Source organism: Mus caroli, unplaced genomic scaffold (assembly GCF_978045245.1).
Source record: "Mus caroli unplaced genomic scaffold, Mus_caroli_1 scaffold_14, whole genome shotgun sequence".
In the NCBI taxonomy this organism is placed as follows: domain Eukaryota; kingdom Metazoa; phylum Chordata; class Mammalia; order Rodentia; family Muridae; genus Mus; species Mus caroli.
This window is the reverse complement of record NW_028227269.1, coordinates 29,229,775-29,252,641: the sequence shown is the minus strand read 5'-3', so window position 1 is coordinate 29,252,641 and position 22,867 is coordinate 29,229,775.

The window sequence follows — 22,867 nt, the reverse complement described above, 5'->3', positions numbered from 1 at the left end:
AGGTATGGAGAAAGTGGACAGCCTTGTCTAGTCCCTGATTTTAGAGGGATTGCTTCAAGCTTCTGACCATTTACTTTGATGTTGGCTACTGGTTTGCTGTAGATTGCTTTTATCATGTTTAGGTATGGGCCTTGAATTCCTGATCTTTCCAAGACTTTTATCATGAATGGGTGTTGGATCTTGTCAAATGCTTTTTCCGCATCTAACGAGATGACCATGTGGTTTTTGTCTTTGAGTTTGTTTATATACTGGATTACGTTGATGGATTTCCGTATATTGAACCATCCCTGCATCCCTGGGATGAAACCTACTTGGTCAGGATGGATGATTGTTTTGATGTGTTCTTGGATTCGGTTAGCAAGAACTTTATTGAGGATTTTTGCATCAATATTCATAAGGGATATTGGTCTGAAGTTTTCTATCTTTGTTGGGTCTTTTTGTGGTTTAGGTATCAGAGTAATTGTGGCTTCATAGAATGAGTTGGGTAGAGTACCTTCTGTTTCTATTTTGTGGAATAGTTTGTGAAGAACTGGGATTAGATCTTCTTTGAAGGTCTGATAGAACTCTGCACTAAACCCATCTGGTCCTGGGCTTTTTTTAGTTGGGAGACTATTAATGACTGCTTCTATTTCTTTGGGGGATATAGGGCTGTTTAGATCATTAACCTGATCTTGATTCCTCCGGCTGGGAGGGTGCCGGAAGTCTGCGGCCCCAAAAGGGTGCTGCCTCAGCGGCTCTGTGGCTCCTGCCTGTCCCAGAAGCCGTCTGCCCCCGTGGTCCCCACTCTGACCTGTAGAGACTAAGCTCGGCGGAGTCCCGGAGCCATATCTATAGTTCTTGTTTAATTGTTTTGCAAATCTGACTGTATCCTGTGTTTTGTTGAGTGGTCTTACTCTATACCTTTGATTCTTAGAGGCTTGGTTCAAGGTCCTTCAGAGGACATCTCTGCCTGCCACTGTCAGGCATCTGAGGACACTAACCAATCAGGACCATTTCTATGACATTTCAGTTTAGGTTTGGGGGCTACTTTAGTATTGTGAGCCCTAATTCCAAAACCGTATGAGAGCTGTCTTAGTCACTCTTCTACTGCTGTGATGAAGCACCATGACCAAAAGCAACTTGGGGAGGAAAGACCTTATTTAGCTTACATATACTGAATCATACATAATCCATTGAGGGAAGTCAAGGCAGGAACTCAAACAGGGCAGAAACCTGGAGGCAGGAGCTGATGCAGAGACCATGGAGGAATGTTGCATACTGGCTTGATCTTCATGGCTTGCTCAGCCTGCTTTCTTACAGCAACTAGGATCACTACCCAGTGGTGGCACTACCCACAATGGGCTGGGCCCTCCCTCATCAACTGTTAATTAAGAAAATGCCCTATAGGCTGGCCTATAGCTGGATCTTAGGAAGGCATTTTCTCAATTGAGGTTCCTTCCTCTCAAGATGACATTAAAACCTGGCTATCATCAGAGCCAACTGTGGGTAACAATTCCTGTAGGAGACTGACTACTGCCCTACCCAGAGGTAAGTTTATTGGCTAGAGAGAAAGGGGGAAAGATGGAAATTGAGTTTGGCAGGTGCCTTCTACTGTTGTGCGGTGAGTGCTCTCTTAGCTCTCTGGATTTATGTTTGTCTGTCATTCTGGCCTCTGTTTCTTACTAACATCCCCTGTAACATTTTCAGTTCTTTTCTGTTAGGAACATTCCTTAAGGTATTGGTCTATCATCTGATATGAAAATCTATGCCCTTAGGTGTTTGTGGGAATTCTACAAGCAAAGACTGAGTACTGCTTCTGTAAAAGGAGAGGTGTTAACTGTTTTGTACTCTATGGTCCTGACAGTCCCTGTTGCTTATCTGTGACTCTGGGGCATAGCAGTACAAAGCAGCCACAGGCAACATGGCCCTGGCTGCGCTTCCCTGTTCTACAATGTGTATCTGGAAAAGGAAAGCCGGGCCTCTCTCTTCTACAGTTTCTCTCTACATGATTGTCTTCTTTCATGGTCCGCTGCCTCCTGTTTTCTTCTCAGGATGCCCGTTCTGTAAATACAGCTGAGACATGGGGGCCCAGCAACTCTGACCTCTGTAAGGAGGGACACATGGTGTCCAGAAGGTGGAGGATCCATTACACCAAGGGGTTAAGCCCTCTTTGTCCTGTGCCATCCCATGGTTGAAACAGGGCTTGCTGCTGAGACATCCAACCTGAGATATCCTTCCAGCCTTACTCAGGATAAGCCACCTTGTAACCAGGAGCCCTGTTTAGTAGTGTGGCTTGTGATTTTTCAGGTTTATTCTCAATCAGAACTCACAAACTGTGTCCACAAGTCAGTACTGTTCACTAGCTGTGTGGACCTGAGAGTCACATAACTTCTCTGAGTCTTCACGTCCTAAGCCGACAGTAGCATCTACTATGTGCATCCGCCTAACCCTGTCCCAGGGTTGGCGCACGCCTTTAATCCCAACACTTGGGAGGCAGAGGCAGGCAGATTTCTGAGTTCGAGACCAGCCTGGTCTACAGAGTGAGTTCCAGGACAGCTAGGGCTACACACAGAAAAACCCTGTCTTGGATTAAAAAAAAAAAAGAAGGGTTCTATAGTACAATAATCCATTGCATAATTCCATCAGTAACAAAATTATCAGTATTGATGTAGAGCGTTAAATAAATGCACAATCCCACCAATATCACCTGGAGGTTTCACTACAATTCTATCAGTCAGGCGGGGTAAGAATGATATTCTCATATGCAAAACCAATTGTGTTTCTAGCTTCAGAATTGATTTCAGGTTGGGTTGGAGGAGATAACATGCCTGCCCCACATCGTTCTTTTTGTTTGTTATCTCAGCAGTGTTACGACTGAGTTGCCCGGCCTGCGGCCATTAGAGCTTGCTGCAACCTGTTCAGCATTTCCTCAAGTCTTAACAGACCATCTGTTTCTTTTCTAAGATAAGATATTAACATGCCAGATTAGATAAATATGCCATTATTCATTTACTTCACCTCGAGAATTCCAGAGACCCAACAGAAACCTTTACTGAATTATTTACAGTCAATTTAAATTCCTCTCAAGCAAAGCAAAGTGCTGAAGTGTTCATTTTGAGACATAGGATTTCTGTGTAAATGCCATTAGTGGTGCACATATATACTCAGGATATACAGATTTCGCCAGATACAGGAGGCTTTGCTCATAAAAGTCAGTTTCTGTGCTCTGACTTTTCAAAGGCAGGCAGCGTTCTCTAGGTGACATTGGAGTGGGGGTGGGGTGCGGGATGTGGAGAGGCCTCACAGAGAACAAGGGCTGAAGGGCCAGAGGGCTGGGCCTCTGGCTGTTTGTTCAGGGTTCTTGATCCTGGTGGTCAGCTGCTCAGGGGCCCTGGTCAGAGGTTAAATCACAAACACCGTTTTCAGAATGAACACACCTCAACGTTCGCCGGATACTTAGATCTGGGAACTCAACCATGGGCGGCCCAGACCAGGGAATGGGAACATGAGGCAGACCTTTGCAAAGTAGAAGTGTAGACTTGGTTGAATCTAACCCAACTCTAGCCACAGCCCAGCCTCTACTCCTACTGCAACGGTCATCTTCCTTTCTAAACTTCATAAACCTTACTTCACAGTGCAACCCATCTTCCCACATTTCCAGTGCACTAACATTTTATTTACACACACACACACACCACACACACACACAGAGAGGGTGGGGGACATATGGACAGACATGGAAAGAGACAGAGATAGAATGGAAGAGACAGAGAGACACATACACAGACAGACAGACAGACAGAGATTGATTACACATAGAAGTTCGTTAGATTTTCAGTGTACAAATTATCATAACAAAATGTTAAGTATCCCCAAAGTGTAAATATGGTAAAATTTTACCAGTAATCTTAGCACCTTCAGATCTTTTGGCCTTTGTCTTAACATCATGTTCCTTTCATGATTAAACTCTCCTCCAGGTAAAGCCTGTGACCTACTTTTAAATTACCATTCACTATCTGCATCTCTACAGATTAAAAAGAAATCTCTCAGCAGCCAACTGCTATTTCACTGTATAGACAATCAGCTTCACTTTAAAGCCTGGAAGAGGTGGGACTCCCTGGGGCATTTAATCTGGCACAACCACATCACATTTGTGCAGTGGATGATGAGGCAGTGTGTGTGTGTGTGTCCTGTCCCAACTCTTCTGAACTTCCCAAAATGGTGGGTGGCTGGGCTTGGTGACACACACTTGGAGGGCAGAGGACCTTAGAATTCAAAGTCATCTTGGTCTATGAAGTGAATTCTGACCTGCGGGTGCTACATAGTGAGAGCCTGTCTCAAGACAAACAAAAATAAATGGTAAGATAAATAAAAAAGAAACCCAAAATGTCAAAGGATGTTGCTGTTAGCACCGTCTGCATAACAAGAGGACTCTGACCCACAGAATCTCAACTCATCAGAACAGCCAGACGCCTTTACTTTTTGTTTAACTAAGGAAGCAGGATGGGTTAACTCCATTCATCCTCTAACTTGCATCCATGTCTCCTATTTTCCACAATTATATTAACTTTAAAAACTGTCTTTTTATTAGTTTTAAAGTCAGCTACACAGGACTGGGTTTCATTACACATGTGCCATACATGGTTCTCATACACATGTGCCATTCTGTTATATTCCTCTGTTCACATCTGTTCTCTTCCCCACGGCCGAACCTCCCTTGTACCCTTGGTTCCCTTCTTGTACAGACAGTCTCCTCTTCTGTCTTCTTATTACATATAGAAGCTGGTGAGCCAGCCAGCCTGACATAGGCACATGCAAACAACAACAAAAAAGACACTCTGTCTTAAACCGGGTGGGAGAGAAGGACCAAGCTTTAAGGCTGTCCTCTGACCTCTATGCATTCCAGAGCACGTGTGCCCCTGCACTTGCAAACACATGCATACACATAGGTAAAGAATGGAAAATCACACCCCACCCCAACCACCTGTTAAAATATTGGCATTGGAGTAGGTACCTAACATTTTTCTGGCACCCGTTGATATTGTGAGGTTTCAGAACATAGAAAGACGTTGTTTTGGTTACTGTTCTATAGCTGTGAAGAGACATCATGTCCAAATCATCTTATAGAAGTATTTAACTGGAGCTTCTAATAGTTTTAGAGACTTAGTCCATGATCATCATCATAGCAGGAAGAAGACACTGGAACAGTAGCTGAGAGATTTACATCCTGATCTGCAGGCAGCAGGCACAGAGGAGGGAGGGGAGAGGGAAGTGGGGAGAGAGAGAGAGAGGAAGAGACAGAGAGAGAGAGAGAGAGAGAGAGAGAGAATATTAGAGATAGATACTGGGCCTGGCTGGTGTGGGTTTTTGAAACCTCAAAGCCCACCCCCAGTGACAGATCTCCCCCAACAAGGCCATACGTATTTTAGCAAAGCCACACCTCTAGTTCTCCCCACACAGTTCTATCAACAGAGCCCAAGGTTTCAAACATATGAACCTATAAGGGCCATTCCCTTTCAGACCATCAGACATTTAGAGCCGGAGGAAAACAGAGCATGCATCCCTGCACTCTGCCTCCCAGCCACCAGCATTGTCTAGAAAGAGTTCAGCCTCCAATGTGGACCTGGAGTTCCTGCAGAATAATTTAATTGCATTCTATAGCAGCCTGGCAAATACTTCTTCGGTTGGCCTCTTAGCAGATGGTCTGTGAATGAGAGGCAAGAGTACTAACAGGGAACTTAGCCTCATTGCCCTTCCCTGGAAGCCTTTGGGCTTCATCTTCCGCTTTGGTGAGCCTCTCTTTATTTATCTTGTCTCACAGAGTTTCACATGTTTCTGTAGTTTGACAAGCTTGTGGGTTCAAATTTGCGATATCTTGTCCACAATTTGCAACCTTCTCTGTGTCTTCTGCAGGTACACTTTCCTTTAAATAACATGGCAGGACTTAGGAAGTCACGTTCCCTTAGCAAGCACTGCATTTGCCAATGGAGGAGAGATGGAGTGTGTCCCTTAAGGCCTCTCCACTTTCAAGCACTTCTTCTCTCTGGGAGAAGTATTGTTTTGTAGTGCTGAATACTCATTGAACAAATGCCTGCTGGAAGCGTGGGAAGCTAAAGGTTTGAAACGTAGCTATGTTCTCCAAATGTCCTCTGAAGAATATTGAAGTTCATATTCAAAATCAAGGAAAGGGTTGAGAGGCCTGCCATTTTAATCTAAACACAGTAAAGGAGACTCATGCATTTTTAGAACCACCATTAAAAGGTTTTCAACCTTTGATTATCTACTAAACTGGGTAACAATTCCTGATGCTCCTCTCCAAAGACCTATTCTAAGAAAGCAATGTGACCACTAAAAACAGCCTCAAATCTAGGTCTACCTTTGTTCCTCCCGATTCCTCCTCCCCCAGCATCGTCCCCCCTCGCCCCCCGCCATGGGTCCCCTATCCATTGTGCACTTGCGGTCTCAGGGTAAGGAGGAGCTGGGGAGCAGGGTCTCTGGGAACAGCAATGAGAATAGCAGGTATAAATGAGGAATTGGCCACCTTATTGAAATGGCCGCCTTAGTTTATAAGGTTTATAAGTTATAAGGAGTTTATAAGGAGTCAGCGGGGAGGGGAGGAAAAAGGTTGAGGGAGAAGATACACTTAATTTACAATATGCGGACCTGATTGAAGGCAACGTTAAGGTTGTACCAATTCAGATTCCAAAGCTCAGTGGAGGAGGCAGGGACTTCAGGTTAGCGGACTGCCTGTCACGTGATCTCCCAGAAGCCAGTTCCCTGGCCTGGAATGAGAAGCCTTACTGGGTCTATCTTATCCTGGCCTTTGTCTCTCTGGAGTTGAGTAGACCCAAGCCTGTTTGGATAAGGAGTGGCCCCACTCCTGCCCTGTTCTCTGAGAGCTTGTCTGAGAAATGAGCAGCGCTTTTCCCTCGTCCCTCAACTGGTTTGGGAACCCACATTAACTGGCTTTTCAGAAAAGTCAAACTGGCCCAGTTTGAGAACTGAAATGGAGGACAGACAATCCCACCCTCTCTCCCTCCCTCCTTGTTTCCTTCCTTCTTTTTGTATTTGTTTTTGAAACAAGGTCGCACTTTGTAGCTCTGGCCGGCCTGGGACTCACTATGCCTACTAAGTGTTGGGATTAAAGGCATACACTACTGTGCTCAACCTATTTCTTTGTGTGTGTGTGTGTGTGTTTTGAGGTGGAAATCTCTCTGTATAGCTAAGATTGGCTTTGAACTCACAATCCTCCTGCCTCAGCCTCACCTCTCCCATGCTGAGAGTTTTGGTATTTGAGTGATATAATCTGAATATACAACAGACTCTTTATGAAGTCATTTTTGTTAGTTATTTTACTTAACATAAAAGGAATATTTTATTCTTTAATGCTTTTGAAATGGGCACTAACATTTTTGTGAATAAATTAAAACCACATTTTAAACAGTTATTTCTTTAAAGAAATAGTAACTTTTTCTACTTGAAATGAATTTTGGTGAAAAGTGTAACTAATTGAATCACACTTTCATCAAGCATGTTTGCTTTCATTATGAAATGAGAGATTTAAATGTTTGTACATAGAACTTTCAGACACAAGTGACATGTGGCTTTGTTTGTAGGATTCAGAGAACAAAGAAGAACTTATAATGGCCAAACCAGTGATCATTTCATTTGGTCAGTTAGAGCTAGGCAAAGAGGAGAGCCCTTGGGACTGCCGGGAATGGGAGGGGGACCCAGGCGGGACTGCGGAGCATGGGCGGGGCGTGGGCGGGACTGCGGGCAAAGGCGGGGCAGTGGGGCATGGGAGGGGCCGAGCGCTGGGTGTTTTGGGACTCTGTGCATAGGAGAGCTTCTTGTATGAAAATTGTTCCCTCTATGCTGAGTTTTAATAGCTGTTATCTGTGACTTGAATTAAAATAATCTGGTCATAGACTTTTTTCAGTTCTGGATCAATCCATTGGACTTCTTTTCAGGAACGATAAGGATGCAGACCTAGGAACTAGTAAATTAGAAGGGAAGCAGACTGTCTGTTTTCTTCTATGACCACATGCAAGCTACCAGTTCATGCAACGAGTTTGACTATTTTGATCATTTGTATTGGTGTTTGAATAGACTTGCATCTGCAGAGATTCCTAAAACACTTCTCTAGCCAGACAGTCATAGGAACTGGATTTGACTAACCCCAGTCCTGGCTGATTTTCTTTTGAACAGATAGCAGGTCAAGAAGAATCTGTGCCATTTATTTCGACTGGTTGTTAGTCAAAGCTCACTTCTGCCTGATTTCTTCTCTGTGTGCTCATGTGTATGCATGCATGTGTGTTTACATGTGGAAGGCAGAGGATAACACCAAACGCCAAGCATCTTCCTCAGCTGTTGCAACTCTTATTTTGAAGCAGTCTTTCACTGGTTTGATCAGACTGGCTGGCTGGACAGTGAGCTTCAGCACTCTTCCTTCCTAAAGTATCCCCAGTGCTGGGGTTATTGATATTCAGTGTATTATTATTATTATTATTACTACTGATACGTGAGTGCTGGGGATTTGAACTCGGGTCTTCATGGTTGTATGAACAGCACTTTACCCACTGAGCCATCTCCTCAGCCCCTGATTTCTTCTTATTATGAAAACTTGTACTAGAAGATGCTAATATGATTTCTAGAAACATTGACATTGGAAAAATGACTTGGGCCCTGGGGTCTCTTAAAGCCTAAAAGCTCCACAGTTACTGAACTGACTGCAAATTGTAGTGGATGCCTCAGTTGTCCAGGAGTCCACACAGAGAACTCTATGCATTGAATGTGGAAATGAAGGTCTGGGATTTATCTCTTCTCCTGAGGTACTGAACCTGCCTGTATCGCTGGTGTGCACTTTACCTTTAACTAATAGTTTTCTGGTGTTCAGAGCAAGTCTCTTCTGAAACACTGTACAATGAATACTGTTCTAAGTTTCTTTTCTAGTCACAGATAGCCAATCAGCAACTTGAAATACTCAATAATAATAAAAAAAATCAAAATTTTAAGCCCATCTCATGACAGTATTTGATATTGACCAAAATTTGGAGTTTTGCTCTTACATCATCTTTCTCACCAAAGATTAATAAATCTTGACATTAACATATTGGACATTTCTTAAAGTAACATTAAATAAGTTCATTTGTTTTGAATTTTAACTGAATTCTAGGATTTACTACTAAATATTGCATTGAAAACATTTTGAGATTATTCTCCTTCATGACTTTTAAGATGAAATGTTTTAATTTTTGTTTTCTGAGATGTGTAATTTCTAATTATTACAATTTGGAATGGTTATGCATTGAGGACTTTTTCCTGTTTTGTTTTTCCCTTTCTTTCTTTCTTTCTTTCTTTCTTTCTTTCTTTCTTTCTTTCTTTCTTTCTTTCTTTCTCTCTCTCTCTCTCTCTCTCTCTCTCTCTCTCTCTCTCTCTCTCTCTCTCTCCCTCCCTCCCTCCCTCCCTCTCTCTCTCTTTCTTTCTTTTCCTCTCTCTCTCTCTTTCTGTCTTTCTTTCTTTTTTAGACAGGTTCTCACTATGTATCCCTGGCTGGCCTGGATCTAGCTTTGTAGACCAGGCTGGCCTTTGCCTCTGCCTCCCAAGTACTAGGATCAAAGGTATGCGTCACAATTGCTCTGAGTACATTTTGCCTTAAAAAAAAAATGACAAAACTTATCTTCATTTAAAAAGTAATCTAATAAAAAGTTTTTCACTTTTTTGATTACAAGATTCATTTATTCCTCCTCAAATTCACTTTGTTTTTTCCTATTTTTCCCTTTCTCACTTAGCTGTACATAATTGTTTCTGGAGACTTCCACCAATTTACTTCTATTACTGATCTGGATTAAAGAAAAAACAAGAAGGAACATATACAGAAATTAAGGAAGTTCAGTGAGAATTATTTGCATGACCGGGCCAAATAAAACCATTATTAAAAACTAGATACAAGTCTACATAAGCAAACCATAGATTCATTTGAAAGGACTCTTTCAAATGTGATGAGTGTTAATTTTTCATTATCGTGTTTTCATAATAATGCTAGTTTATGGTTTAAATGATAGTTACTGAAAAAAATCATGACTTGACCACACATTGACCTAATAGTACGCCTGAATTTTCTAATATAAATCTAAAACACAGACTTAATGTTTACACAATAAGAAGAAATCAGGGGCTGAGGAGATGGCTCAGTGGGTAAAGTGCTGTTCATACAAGCATGAAAACCTGAGCTCAAATCCCTAGCACTCACGTATCAGTAATAAGACTTAATGACTAGGCACTGCTTGCTAAGTGGTGGCCACATTTAACAGGTTGAAACTAACTTCCTCTGTATTGGTTAAATAGTTACTCTAAACATTCCTCAAATTAAGCACTGCACTTTCTTTGAGAGCTAACAAGGAAATATTTCTCCTTTCACAAATGACCTCGAGCAGAGAGCAGGCTATGGAGAAGACCCCGCCTCCCCACCTTACCCCACCTCATCCTTGGTGGGGGGCCGAGACAGTGAGTGACTAGGAGTGCATGTTCTTTCTTAATTGTGTGATTTGGAAAAGGTCATGGCTTCCTTTCTTGAGGTTCCAACAAATTTGAGGCGGTGGGGGTGAGGACCACAGGACAACCTTGCTAAGTCGAGCCTTATTGAGTAAATTAATTGTGACAGAAGAAGGGCTAATTAGGAGCAAACAGAATGGGGGAGAGATCCTTTTATTTCCCCACAAAAGTAACTGGCTGCATTTGACCCACACGGCTTTTGTGAAAAAAAGATTTAAGCTGTAGTCATTAGCAAGTGATAAAACAACAAAAAGAAATGGCGTGTCTTAACTTTCTGGAGAGTTGGTCTGAATTCTCTAAAGCAGTTAAGATCAGAGAGCAGTCAAAGGAAGAGCCCAGAAACATGTGCTCCAGACAGGAGTCCACAGGTGATGCATGGGAAATCTCAGAGCCCAGAGGATGATGTCATAGTCAGACTGACAGACTGTCATATGTGTAAATGGAGAGGTTGGGAGTTGGGGAGGGGGAGAGAGAGGCAGACAGACAAAGTGAGACAGACAGAGAGGAGACAGAGAGACAGACAGATAGATATACAGAGAGACAGAGAGACAGATAGACATGGAGAGAGAAGAGAGTGACATAGAGACAAAGAGGACAGAGACAGACAGATAGACAGAGAGATATACAGAGAGAAAGATAGACATAGAGACAGAGACAGAGAGACAAGAGAGGAGACAGAAAGAGACAGAGATACAGATAGAGAGACAGGTAGGCAGAGACAGAGAGAGACAGAGACCAAGAGACAGAGGGAGAAGAGAGAGGGAGAGACAGACAGAAAAAGAGAGAGAGGAGAGAGAGAGAGAGAGGAGAGAGGAGAGAGAGAGAGAGAGAGAGAGAGAGAGAGAGAGAGAGAGAGAGAGAGAGCTCTCGATGGGGGTGTAAACTGAATCACTTCACTTGCAAACATTTCTGCACTCCATCCTTTGTCACATCGATTCCTGAGAATCCTCCCAGTTCCTGCTGGCATTGTTCTGCCTTCTAATCAGGAAAAGAACTGCCTGTCATTTTGTCAACAGGGCAATCTTGCTCTCATTCTTTCCCAGCTTCCTACTTACATGTGCTGATTAAACCTATTCTGTTCAGAGATAACTGTGGCGTTATCTCTGAACACTGACAGCTTATATCACGATCAACTTAATAATAAGATCCTAGCAGCAATCAGGGCTTGTTTCAATGTTGTGAGAAGTCTTGCTTTTGAGAAAGAAAAGAAGAATCATTTAAATACATCAAGAAATCGAGGACTCTTAACCCCCGAGGTCTAAGATAGTTTTGCTCTGCTAGGATTACTGCTGTATTCCCAACTAGATCTGACACACAGTAGGGGCCCAAGTTCTAGATCTACATGTGACACACAGTAGGTGTGTCACATTAACCACCTACACCACACCACCACTACTGTCACCACCATCATCACCACCATAAGTATGTTAGTCTGGGGAGCTAGCTCCGTCTATCACGTGCTTGCCACACAAGCAGGATGACCTGGTTTGAATCCCAGACCCCATGTGAAAGTTGGGCGGAGTGGCACACACATCTCATCGTGGTGCTGGGGAGTGGAGGCAGGAGGATTCTTGGGGCCCTCTGACTAGCCTGTTTAGCATGTTTGGTGAGCTACATACAAATCAACCACTGAGAGGCTCTTTTCAAAAAGCAAGATGGATGCTGTTTTGAGGAATAGCATCGAGATTGGATTTTGGTCTCCATACACACTCACACATATAATATAACACACACATGCAAACTCATGGGCATGCCACATGAAGGTGCACATAAGAGAGAGAGAGAGAGAGAGAGAGAGAGAGAGAGAGAGAGAGTGTGTGTGTGTATGTATGTGTATGTGTGAGTGTCTGCACCCACACAAAGAAGCAACATGGTATCACATCTGTCATCACAGAAAGGGGTACAAAACATGTAAGACTGAAACACGCCTGAAGCATTTTAATGTTAATTTCTTACACTAGAATCTCCGTGTTTAGCAGGATTTAAATATAGCCCTGAATTCATAAAATGATTCTTAGCTTTGAGAGGTCTATTTAGTGTTCAAACCTTTAAGGCCCTATTGTGACATTTTTATGAGGTATGTGCTCTTACAAACAGACAAAGCGTGTGCACACAGGTCTCGTGCTATGGCAATCCTGAGTTTTTTTGTCTTTCTCTTTAGATGTGCGAGTACCTCTAAACACAGGCACATCTGCTTTTAAAATCCTCATTGATATTTTAATCTTCAGAACACCACAGTTTTTACTTGTCAGGACACGTTTTCTTAGTTCCAAGTTAGATGGTGTTTTAACACCATTCCAGGGGCTGGAGAGCTCAGTGGGTCAGTGGGTCCTGCTGCTTTGGCAGACGACCTGTTTGTTGTTGTTTTGTTTTTCTGAGATGTTGTTTGGTTTTTTTGTGTTTCGTTTTGTTTTCCCAGAGGTTCTGTTTCCAGCATTTACATAGCAGCTCACAACCATCTTGTTAGAGCAGTTTCAGGGGATGTGACACCGTCTCCTGATCTTTGTGGGTACCATGCACAGGGTGCACACACACACACACACACACACACACACACATACACACACACACACATACACATAAAATCAAAATAAACCATAGATGTTTTCTAACAATTTCCTTTTTGACTGTTAACACCTTTGCATATCAGGCAAGAATAGACAGTATCTGATTCTTCAATGAATTTGGACTTTTATTCTTCATATCTAAAATTCTATACCTATATTTAGATAAATATTTAAAAAATCATAGAATCTTTTAACCTGTAATTCTGTAGCTTAGGAGCTAGAACCCCAGGGTCCTGGGCTTTATTTTCTGCAGAACCATACATAATTCATGAGTGGGAACCACGCCCTATGTTTTAAGCCCCCTGGCTCATACACTGTCATTTTAAAAGTGCATCATGTTTTTCATGGCTCAGGAGAACAGACAAACAAAAACATGTTTCTATTGCTTAAAATTATTTTCTGATTTTATTTGTTTGCGAATTTATCTTCCTTCCATTTGTCTCTAGTCTATGGCTACCCCTTACCTGCAGTCTTTCCTAACAGAGCCAGAATGCTGGGCTACATTCTGTGCTTCCAGGGAAGTAGTTAATGATGTGTGTGGTTTTCTAACTCCCATCTGTCCCGTGGCAGGAATAATTGAGTAACAGAAACTCACTCTACTCACTACCCAATTTCTACTGCCCAGCGTTAGGCATCCTTAAAATCTTAGGGGCTGCTGATGGGATAGAATTAGGGACTGCAAACGGGATAGAATTAGTGTGGGGCAGCATTACCTTACTCTGTTTGGTTTGGTTAACCTCAGATGGACCTTGAGTTCTTTCAGTGAATGTCATATCAGGAATCAGTAAATGCTTGGCTCTGTTATTTGCTGATCACTAGTAATAGGACACTGGAAGATTTTATTTTACCCATTTAGGTATCCCTTTAGGGGAAGGGACATTTTAAGTTGCTATTTAAAACATGTTTTTCCTCTCTCTCTCTTTGAAAGAGAAATGTATAGTAAGGCAGAACAGCCCATAGTTATGCCTCTACACGGGTTTGTGTCTTTTCCCCTTTCCCCAACTCAGCAGAGTGTGCTTAAATAAACTCCAGCTGCCCCACTTGGCAGCAACAAAGGTCACCTTAAACAGATGAGCTAATCAAGAATTTCTCCAGACTTCCATTTCTCCTCCAACTTAGCCTTGGCTTTCATGTGACTCAAATTCAGTTTTGAGAACTCTACACTATGTGTTAATGATTTCCAGAATGCTGTGTGACTCCAGTTGCATCAAAGTTCTTATGGGAAATGGTGTGTTTAGCTCCCTTTTGCCTTTGCCTTTGTGGTTTCTGGAAGTGGTTGCTGGAAACGGGGCAGCTTCTACCCAGAAAGCAGAGAAATGTAGCCTTCTTATTGCTTGTGGCCACATTATAGTCTCTCTAAATTATTTTTCCAGTGCTGGGAATTGAACCCAGAACCTTGCATATACTATACCAAGCTCTCTACCTTGAAGTTGGCTTCTGGTCCAGCCAACTAGAATTCCTAAATTACTGATCACTCTTTGCAGGATTTAGCTTTAGGTTAGTTTGGGTGTTACTATTTGTTTAGTACCAGACATTGTTACTTTATTTGTTCTCTAGGCCTCCCATTGTTTAAGAAGTCAAATGTTTCATTGTTCTACAGGTGGGCGTCCATTTTTCTCCCCACCGTTTGTTGAAGATATCCTCTTTTCTCTAGCTTATGTTTTTGGCATCTTTGTCATGTATCAAGTGTCTGAAACTATGTGTACTCATGTTTGGGTTTTCTGTTTTGTTCCGCTGGTGTACATATCTGTTTTGGTGTCAGCATCATGCTTTTAATACCATGCTTTTATAATATATCTTGTGATCAGGGATGGCAACCCCTCCCTCACTGTTCGTTCACTGGGGATTGTTTTGTCTATGCTGAGTCTTTCATGGCTCCACACAAATTTTATTATAGATTTTTTTTTTTCTTTTTCTGTTTAGAATGACTTTGGGAGGCCAATATGTTTGGCTCATAGAGAGTGCTACTGTTAGGAGGTGTGGCCTTGTTGGAGGAAGTGTGACACTGTGGGGGTTGGCTTTGGAGGTCTCCTCCTATGTTCAGGCTCTGCCATGGCAGAAGACAGCTTCCTCCTAGCTGCTTGAGGCTGCCTTCTCCTGATGCCTTCCTCCAGCACCTTGCCTGCCTGGATGCTGCCATGTTTCCCACCTTAACGACAGGAGATCTCAAAACAGTCCAGTTTAGACTCTGTGCTGTGGCTTACTCTCATGAAGAACATTTTGATCAAGTGTAGCCAGCTTAGAAAGGAAAAATACAAAATGTATGGTTCAAAGAGTAAAGAGACACCAGGAAGCAGAATCCTATATTCAAGGAGATAAACAGATTTAGGGAGTGGTGACCTTGGGGCAAGATATCCCCCCCCCCCAAAGTGTGCATTTGCAATTGTTCGAGGGAGAGTTATATCAAGATAGGTGTTATCATGACCTGGTTATTGTTTTCACTTGGATCTAACAAGATAAAATTGTGTGTCAAATTGATAAGTGATGGGCTGTGATGGCTATTCTCAGTTTTCAACTTGTTTAAGAGCTATAATGAAAAGCTTAAGTCTGGGCAAGGCAGTCCACACCTTTAATCTGAGCATTCTGGAGACAGAGCCATGCAGATTTATGAGTTCAAGGTCAATCTACAGAGCAAATTCCAGGACAGCTAAGCTTAGGCAGTGAAGGAGTTAGAAAACAGAAAGCTGGTGATCACGTAATGGGCATATTGCAATTCCAACAAGCAGCCGAGCTCAGCAGCTTCAGCCATGTGACTTTGGCTTTAAAGTCAGAATAGTAGGGACTATTGGGATAATTGATGCTAGTTAAATGGAGCTAAGAAATTAGCAGCGATTAAGAACAGACCAGCATCAATGAGGTGAAGTCTTCTGGGAAGTGTTTTCTGAGAGCAGAAAGAGGCTGTGTTCCAGAGATAGCCAAGGTTGTATCTTGTGCTGCAGCTGAACTTGGTAATGTGTAATAATCACCCAGGTGAGGCTGAGCAGTGGTGGCACACACCTTTAATCCCAGCACTTGGGAGGCCGAGGCAGGTGGATTTCTGAGTTCAAGGCCAGCCTGGTCTATAGAGTGAGTTCCAGGACATCCAGGGTTATACAGAGAAATCCTGTCTTGAGCCCCCCTAACCCCCACCCCAAAATAAATCACTCAGGTGGTACTGGTTTTGAAGGCATGAAGGGGTCATAGAGAGCAGCTGAGACTTGACATTGTGAGAGGCCAAGGAAGGTCATTAGTGAAGGTGCAGCCTGAGTTGCAATTGAAGGCCCAGGACTGAAAGGGTCATGCAAAGAAGTTGAGGCTTGGCTGCATGAAGAGAGCCTATGAGAGGCCTAGTTGTAGTAGAAGAGTACATCAAATTGGAGATGCCAGTAGCACGGGATAACTCTAGGAACAGCAACAGTGGAGTGGAGTGGAGTGGAGTGGAGTGGAGTGGAGTGGAGTGGAGTGGAGTGGAGTGGAGTCAACCAGAGCTTAGAGTGCTACAGAGGGCAGAGCTCCAAGTGACCCAAGCCCAGATACTGGAACAAGAATCTGTGAAGTTGATGTTGCCTTTGAGACCCAAAGATGTTAGAGATGCCAGAGCCATGGATACCTGTGGAGGAAAACTGCTAACAGGGAGTGGAATCAGCCCAAGATGTGTGTTGCAGTAATCAAAGCTGCAAAGCGTCAGACATGGAGATACAGAGTTTGGAGTTTGTCCAGGTGGTTTTTGGTTTTGTTTTGGTCCAGTATTTCTTCACTATGGTGTTTTGGAATGGCACTATATATATTGGAAGTATGTGATCTGGTTTTTGATTTTATAGAGATTACAGTTAAGAGATTGCATGAGTCTCAGAAGAGACTTTGAACTTTTGAGTTTTAAACACTGATGAGACTGGGATAGACTATGGGGATGTAAGAAGTTGGATTAAATGTATTTTGCATTATGCTATGGCTAAGTATCCCATAGATTCACGTGTTTGAACAAGCCTATAGAGACCAGGGTGTGGAATGTGGCAGACATAGGTATAGGAAAGAACTTTTTTGTTTGTTTTTTGGTGTTTTGTTTTGTTTTGAAACAGGGTTTCTCTGTATAGCCCTGGCTGTCCTGGAACTCACTTTGTAGACCAGGCTGGCCTGGAACTCAGAAATCCACCTGCCTCTGCCTCCTGAGTGCTGGGATTAAAGGTGTGGGCCACCACGACCAGCTAGGAAAGAACTTTTAAAATAGTACTCCATTTGAAGAATTAAGGTTCAAGAATTGGTAACTAGAACTTCATAAATCTAAAAAGCTTCTGCATAGCCAAAGAAGCAACCAAATGGAGAGGAAGCCATACGGTGTGAGAGATTCTCTCAGCTACATCTCTAACGAAAAACTAATATTCAGGAGATATAAGGAACTCAAAATTCAGAGTCAAAACCACCAATGGCCCATTCAAAAAGTGGGAGGGTTGGGACCTGAGCAGAGAATTGTTAAAAGAAGAAAAAAACTGTGTAAGAAATATTAAAAAAAAAAAAAAAGAAGTTCATTTCCCTAGTAATTAAGGAAACGAAAATCAAAGTAACTTTAAGACTTAATTTTACCACAGTCAGACTGGCAGAGATCAGGGACGCATGTGACACCACATGCTGGAGGGGGCTCTCACCCACTGCTGGTGAAACTGCAAACTGCTCTAGCCTTACTGCAAATCAGTGCGGAGAATCCTCCAAATTCCAGAAAGAAAGCTCCCATAGAATCCATTACTCCAGCCTCTGACGTCTGAACAACCTACTCCATGGCCTTCACTCAGCCATGTTCACTGCTGCTCTGGTCGCAATAGCTCGAGAAATGGAAACAACTTAATTATCCTTCCGTCGATGAGTGGACAACGAAAAAGTGATAACATACACTATGGAATGCTGTTCAGCTGTCAAGAAAAATGAAGTCATTAACCATGCAGATGGATGGATGCAGCTGGAAAAGATCACATTAGTGAGGTCACTTAGACCCTGAAAGGCAAACGTCGAGTGTTCTCGCTCATACGAGGCTCTTAGCTCCAGATCTTCAGTTATGAGTATAGCCATATACATGAGTATAGTCATCAGGGAAATTTTTCTTTGCAACAGATAGAGACCATTGCAGAAAACCACAACTGAACAAAATGCAGAGTTGTGGATCCCAGTCACAGCCGGTAATCTAAACAGAACTCCTGCACTTAAAACTCAGGGGTCATTTTGGAAGATGGGACAGGAAGTTGTAGACGTCAGAGGAACAAGGAGTTCACTGTAAGACATTTTCTCTTAGCGATGTCAGAAGCGGCACCCATAAAGTCTTACTAACAGGAGCGGAACAAGGACGACACCCCTATTCCATAAAGAGCCCAAAGCATTTTCCTCTTACCCCTGATGCTTGCATTAAAGATGCTGGGTTGCGCTGGGTAGTGGTGGCGCACGCCTTTAATACCAGCACTTGGGAGGCAGAGGTAGATGGATTTCTGAGTTCGAGGCCAGCCTGGTCTACAGAGTGAGTTCCAGGACAGCCAGGGCTACACAGAGAAATCCTGTCCCAAAATAAAACAAAACAAACAAACAAAAAAAGCTGAATTGCACATCAGTTTCCTCCTGAAGGTTCTCAAGCCAGAAGTTCGTTTCATTCCTCATTCTTGCCAACTTTCTTTCAGAGATCGGAATTCAGGCGCCATTTTCAGTTGCTCGTGCTTAGCAGCATGATTTGTTTTCCAGTGGGAGAAATGAGGGTAAATGCCATTAAGTTTGATGATCAATAAAAACAAATGCCACAGAATGATCCTCATTATTAGGTGTCCTCAAATAGGAGGGACCCTCTCCACATAACTCTTCATTTGTGTTCATGATTCTGTTAATGGCCCATCTCTTTTCTCTTCCTTTGGCTGCCTGGAGTATTTCATCACGTATTTAAGCTATGGCAAGAATATACATCCTAGCAGAATAAACACATGCATCTACAGTCTGTATTTAGACATGGTTCATTTAAACCAATCTAAAAGATTTCTCTATTTGGTTTTCAATGCCTGCTCAGACAAAATACTGGACTCAGCCTCGGGTAAACGCAGTTCTTCATCCAGAAGACATCTGCTGAAGGAGGAAATGCAGGCATGACCTGGCTGCCAGCCTACTTGGCGCACCACACTTTTAAATAAGAAGCATGGTACACTGTGCCCCAGAAGTCAAAACGCTGACTTCTGAGGTAGTGTGAGTAGCCGGTAGCTGGCCTGCAGTCTTCGCTCTCCATGTTTTCATTAACCTGCCTCTTCCTGGCCCACTATTCAATCTGAGATAATGTGCTAAGCAATCACGGTCAATAGGCTTCCAGTACTTGTCCATGTGCAATAAAGCAAGTGATGTTCTCTGAAATCATCTCCAGAGTGGTTTATCTCTGCTCCCTTTACTGGCCCGTGGGTTTTGCTGTCTTGGGTAACAACAGCAGTTTCCCTTCAGTGTTCTTAGTGCTACTGCTGGGCCATCTTTTGATTTCCATGTGTAGCAAGGAAGTCTCCTAACTGGTGAGTGGACACTCCCCACCCCCTTCTTCTGAGACTGGGGTTCAGTATGTATCTTCAGCACAAGTGGATAATGGACACTCTCCTGATGGGAACACTACATGGGGGCACCTTAGTGGGTGCAGCTGGGGCAATCTGAACATTAAACAATGAATCCTGGATTTTTCTTCTCTTCCACAGACTTTTCTCTTCACCCTCCAACTTTCAAGTCTGCACTTCTTCAGGCTAACAATACTAACAATAAAAGCAACTACAGCTATTGTTGTGGCCACTTACACTCCTGAGCACTTTCTGTGTGCCAGGAACCACGCTAAGTGGCTTGGCTTGAGCAAGAATACTGTGAATTAGAGACTGTCTTCTTCCTGATGAAGAAACTAAAGCTGGGGAAGTCGTTTGTTTGAAGCCACACAGGCAATGGGTGGATTTGAACCATGGGGCCTTGACCTCTATCTACATTTACGCTCAGAGTGACCTCACATCCCTGCCCTCCTGATTGCCTTTGTCAATTCATCTAGTAAACAGTTCCTAGCTACAGCTGGCCTGGAAAATAATCATGTGGGTGGGGAGAAAGTTCTGTGTGCCCTGCTGAGACCTTGGTGGATGGTGATGAAGAAGACAGAAGGCTGTTGTCTAGGGAGACAAGGGAAAGCTGTGAATGGGAGATGTTTGGGTGGCCGTCAAGCCACTCCAGGCCTTTTGCATGCTGTCTGACAGGCATCTTGGCCTGTGCTTGGAGGGTCTGGGCAGCTACCATTTTCTTATCACCTCTGTCTGGCTCACGGTACCTTTCTTGCTGTCTTCTAGTCTTTTTGTTCACAATGTTCCTGAAGCTCACTCTGTTTTCTTGGTGCCACGTTGACATCTTCCTAATAGCTACAACCACAGAGCAGCCTAAAGCTCATTCTCAGCTGTGCTGTCCTCGTAAACCACACTGTGATTTACAAGTGAGGCCGGGTAGCTCCTCCTGCTTGTCAATGGGGGCTATTCTCATAAAAATATGAATGACCTCTATCGAGAAGAAGGGCAATCTGCTTATGCAGGGCCCCACTTCTGCAGGAAGTAGTTAGAGGATGAAGCGATATACCTATTTTCTTTATAGAGCCAGATGATCTCTCCAGGCCCCGTTGCTGGGTTTACCATGTCATTGGTCTGAGCTATACAGGTAGGCTGTTTCTTTTTGCTTGTATAACTTGTAAGCAGGTACCATATATTTCTAGGCTATTTTCCTGTTGATAATGTTTGGCTTATGTTTACAACTGTGCTAAGTTTTTAAATTTAGGACCTGTTTTTGTTTTGTTTTGTTTTGTTTTGTTTTGTTGAAAAGGGGAGTAATTTGGGGGTGGGCAGTCTTGGTAGACTCTGCTTCTATGAAGGAGAAAATATCCACAAGTCAACCTAGTTTCTGCTTGGAGCAGGTTGGCAAAGGCAAAGCTTGCCACAGGGTTCCTAGTGTCTGTCATCTCTTGACAACTCAGCTCTTGGAGAGAGAGAGAAAGACAGAGAGAGAGAGAGAGAGAGAGAGAGAGAGAGAGAGAGAGAGAGAGAGAGAGAGAGAGAGAGAGAGAGAGAGAGAGAACATCCACAGTGGTAGTTGTACTGGCTAGTTTTGTGTCAACTTGACACAAGCTGGAGTTATCACAGAGAAAGGAGCTTCAGTTGGGGAAAGGCCTCCATGAGATCCAGCTGTAAGGCATTTTCTCAATTAGTGATCAAGGGGGAAGGCCCCTTGTGGGTGGGACCATCCCTGGGCTGGTAGTCTTGGTTCTATAAGAGAGCAGGCTGAGCAAGCCAGGGGAGGCAAGCCAGTAAAGAACATCCCTCCATGGCCTCTGCATCAGCTCCTGCTTTCTGACCTGCTTGAGTTCCAGTCCTGACTTCCTTTGGTGATGAACAGCAATGTGGAAATGTGAGCTGAATAAACCCTTTCCTCCCCAACTTGCTTCTTGGTCATGATGTTTTGTGCAGGAATAGAAACCCTGCCTAAGACAGTAGTGCTTCACTAGACCTTCATCCACAAGAACATGTGCTGTGTTGGATCTGACCTGTGAGCTGACCTGTTTACAGAGCCCCTGGCGCAGAGACAACTGATGAATGAGAAATGAATTTGATACTAGATGATAGAAAGGATATTGTGTTCTGAAGGAACCCTTGGTATAGCTCAACAAATAATGCGCAGCTTCTAAATAAAGGAAGAATCCGGGAAGATTTGCCAAATTTCCCTTGAATGTATCATTGAAAATATACCAGTTGTATTCGAAAGTATTCTACATCTAGTTTGCTGTGTCATAGGTTTCCTTGTCTTCAGAGTGTAATGGCTATAAATATCAGTGGCATGGCTTTCAGCCCTGCTGGGTTTGGTCTTCTCAGTAAACCTTCTATTTTTAATTTTTTATTGTCTTTAGAGTACTGAGGCTTAAGACATGGCCTTGCACGTGCCTGGAAGTACAGTACTACTGCTATACTGCCAGTCCCCACCATTCTCCTTCGAATGGCTGTGCTTTTATAAAATTTAATATTATCTGGAAAAAAACATCAGATCTAATCTTAACTGGGCAAGAAGAAACAACAAACACAATTAAAAGCCCACTTTTGGGCCCATGCTGCTGGCTCAGGAGAAAAAGTGCTTGCCACTTACACTCAAGAGTGGGATTTGGATCTCCAGCTATCAATACAGAAGCTGAATGGGTGTGGCAGTTTCTCTTACTTCTAAAGTCAGGAGATACCTGGGACAAGCGAGCTAGCTAGACTTCTCAAATGGGCCAACCCAGCTAGACTTCTCAAATGCATGAAACCTTGTCTTCAAAATTAAAGTGGAGAGTGATAGCAAAACCATCTGAAGTCAGTCTCTGCCTTCTGCATGATGTGCACACATACACATGCTTGCACGACCATACACTTGTATCAATCTCTGTCTTCCACACACATGCACACCTATGCTTGCATACCTGTACACTCGTGTCAGTATCTGCCTTTCACATGAACATGCACACATATCTTTAAACTGTACCCATACCACATACACAGGCCAAAAAAAAAAAAAAAACCAAACCAAAAAAAAACACCTGATAACAGCTGAACAATGTTCAGTTCTCACAGCCAACATAAGTATATTTCTAAGTTGAAGGCGAAGAATGTAAAGAGTTCAGCAGGAGTCAGAGGTCAGCCAGGAGCTGGCTTATCTTTTCCTAGAGTAAAGATCTTACCTCACAGACTCTTTTTTTTTTTTTTTTTTTTTTTTTTGAGACAGGTTTCTCTGTATAGCCCTGGCTGTCC